Here is a 3,824-nt window from a genome sequence, read left to right as displayed (position 1 = left end):
AAGCATTATACTGCAGCATACTGTAAATGATGGTGCATTGTGGGAAAATGTTGTGGGCAGGGAAATAATGGCTGTATTTCAAATGGTACTGTAATTCCACCCCACAGAATACAGTACCGTAAGATATTTTTGGAGCGACAAAAACCTTTTGACCATATTTTGAGGCGTGCCTTGTAAGAGCCTACATTTGTGCCACCTGTTCGTAAGAGTGCTGTCAGTCTCTATCAACCGATGGCAGGCACAACGAAAACACCTCAGATTATGTAAACTAGGGTCTAAGCTATATGAAAAAAAAAGAAGAAGAGTTTACGCGTTTTTAGATAATTGATGATAAATGTTAGAAAATGACCGTTCATTTTTTTTTTTTTATTCAAGAAATTATTAAACAGTTTGACAACCCTATTTGTAAGCTTTTATATGATATTAAACTCAACTGTTAATATTTTCCAGTGATGAAGACATGGCTGTCTCAAGGTATGGTGGGGTATGTAAAACTTTGAGCACCTCTATCTCCTGAATGTTGTGGTATTCAGGTCCAAAAAGTCATTTTCTGACCACTTCTACAATGGGCAAGTATGTACGGAAAGTTTCGTTTAAATCAAAAGGGGTGCGATCAGAAAGTGATTTTCAGTGATTTTTTGCAAGCTGGACACAGTCAAGAAACTGTATGAACGTAGTTTTTCGATTTGGTTTTTGTCATTTTAAAGTATACAACTCTACAAATATATTTTATTTTGTTCGGCATATCAGAATACTTCTGTCTCCTCTCCTTTCTCCAGAAAAGGAAGTGGTTGAGTGACAGATTAAGCGGAGGATGGGAGATCATTTAACAGACACAAACTGTGAAGAGATGGTGGGCGGAAGAGAGGGAGGTAGGGAACAAAGCATGCAGACAACACATGGAAGGAACATGATTGTATACACATACTGTATGCTATTAATTGTCCATCCAAGGTTGAATATCCCTGTGTTTCAAGTAATGTTATTGAGTGGCAGCACTTGCTCATGTTCATGCAAATAAGCTGAGATAAAATTGCATGGATCAAAAGTTCACCTACAGAAATCTGAAGAAAGGAAATAAGCAGTACGAAGGTGAAAAGACCACCATAGCTCTAAGCAACAACACAGCAAGTACAGGGTTTTTATCTATCACATTTCTGCATTTTCCATCACTTTCATCGTTCACAGAGAGTCAGCGATCTTCAGGTATTTCAAGACAAAGTAAATGTGAATGTACCGTAGGTTAAATCTGCCTTCCAGCTAATTTAATTTGGTTCTAGGCGTGAATCTCTCAATGGCCTAATAGCCTATTAAAGATACAGTATTAGATTTCAAACGAAAGCTTGGCCTACCTCACATATATCACACATTTTAAACGTTGTCCATTTTAATGTAGAAATACAGTATACGGTATGTTTTAATGAAGCATATGGCTAGCTAACTGGTAAACAAGAAATGTGTAAACATAAAATACAAAACGAATAGATAGTTCGTTTTATGTAATTACACACACACACTCCAAAACTGTAACGCCTCGATAACACCGACAGCGTCATTGCATTTTGGTACACCAGAAGTACATTCATTTCCAATGGAACGCTGCGTTTGTCTTGCAGCATTGCATTGCAGAGGCAGTTGCAGTGCATTCTGTGTGGTGCATACGTTGGATTTATCGAACGTATGCGTCAAACTGTATGTGTAGACGGCTTGACAGAAATGGTAGCAGAAGGTAAATGTTGAACTTTTGTTGCACACATATCCAGATGATGCTGCGTACTATTTTGAGCAGTGACGCTATCGGTGTGATCAAGGTGTAAGTATGATTCAGAAAACCAAACGTGCATATTTAAACAGACACTATCTTGGATATTTTTTCTCTATTGTTGATTCTGCTGTTTTGATTGGTCGGTCGCAACTGACATTGAAGAGCTGTCCTTTTGACAGACAACAATACCCTATGAAAGTACCACCTACTTCCTGGTTCCAGTACCTACGGTTTTTGAATGGGCGTCAAGCTTATATCATAAAATTCATGAAAATGCAGTTATATAAGATACTGAATATTCAAATATATTCCTATACATGTATTGCTTTGCTCATACCCGATGCCTTTTATCAAAATATTTGACGCTCAAGAAGTAAGACACAGGCGAAAGTTAGAAAAGGCTCATTTGAACTACAATTCCTGCAGCCTTGTTAGCAAGCCTGCTCGAGTTGAGGACTCACAGGATGGTAAAAACAGTTAGTTACAGTCCGTTTGATGTGTTTTATATTAGATTACACAGGGGATTTTTTTTTTTATGCAAAAAAATAAATAAAAGAGTAACAATAAAAAACAATAACGAGGCTATATACAGGGGGTACCGGTACCGAGTCAATGTGCGGGGGTACAGGTTAGTCGAGGTAATTGAGGTAATATGTACATGTAGGTAGGGGTGAAGTGACTATGCATAGATAATAAACAGCGAGTAGCAGCAGCGTAAAAAGGGGGGGGGGGGGGGGGGGGGGTGTCAATCAATGCAAGTAGTCCGGGTAGCCATTTGATTAGCTGTTCAGCAGTCTTATGGCTTGGGGGTAGAAGCTGTTACGAAGCCTTTTGACCCTAGACTTGGCACTCCGGTACTGCTTGCCGTGTGGTAGCAGAGAGAACAGTCTATGACTAGGGTGGTTGGAGTCTTTGGCAATTTTTAGGGCCTTCCTCTGACACCGCCTGGTATAGAGGTCCTGAATGGCAGGAAGCTTGGCCCCAGTGATGTACTGGGCCGTACGCACTACCCTCTGTAGTGCTTTGCGGTCGGAGGCCAAGCAGTTGCCATACCAGGCGGTGATGCAACCAGTCAGGATGCTCTTGATGGTGCAGCTGAAGAAACTTCTTGAGGATCTGAGGACCCATGCCAAATATTTTCAGTCCCCGCAGCAATGTTCCAACATCTAGTGGAAAGGTTGTTATAGCAGCAAAGGGGGGACCAACTCCATATTAATGTCCATAATTGTGGAATGAGCATACTTTTGTCTTGTAGTGTATCTTCGGCTGTGAGTGCTGAAAAAAATTGGCCTCGCGACAATTATTGGAATAATTCAATAGATGTTTTGTGCACAAATGTGATGACTAAAGTGGTTTATTAGGAATTTTCTAATCTGATTTATCTATGTGGCCATGTATAGAAATAGTACTTCAGTACCGAAGCAAAAATGTAGGATCAGTCAAAACCATGGTTCTAGACCGGAACCCTGGCCCCTTGATAGGCACAGATTATCCATTATATTGACCACATACACTACTGACTGCTCTAACAATCAAAATAATTGTCTTCAAAAATGGAAGGCAGTCGGGAAGAGGCAAGAACAGGTGGGACCATTCTAGCCAATGAGAGGGCAGGTACGCGTGTGAACAACAGGCCCAACGGTTTCCACTAGTTACTACAACCACAAAGTCAACATTTGCTAAATATATATAGCCAAATATAGAGATATATCGTAAAAATTCATGAAAACAAAAATGTGCTTTTTTGATTTAATTTGAAGTTAGGGTTACGCAAAAGGTTAGCAGTGTGGTTAGGGTTTAAAATCACATTTTAATATATGTAGAAATAGGCGGGTTTATAACTTTGTGGCTGTGGTATCTAAAGTTGACGGGATGTCACGTGTCGTACTTATATCAGTACACTCGTAACAGCCTAATCATTATGAAACATGTATTTGATCAAATAAGCTACATGTAGCAAATAAGCCATTAAATTATTTGTTAACCATATTTGACACTCTCTCATTGACCTCCATAAAAAAAACTCCTTGCTTGGTGAGCGAAAAAAACTGGAGAAAAC

The sequence above is a fragment of the Coregonus lavaretus genome, assembly GCF_964263955.1.
Source record: "Coregonus lavaretus genome assembly, chromosome: 31".
NCBI classification, from domain to species: Eukaryota; Metazoa; Chordata; class Actinopteri; order Salmoniformes; family Salmonidae; genus Coregonus; species Coregonus lavaretus.
Note: the sequence above shows the minus strand (reverse complement) of the source record.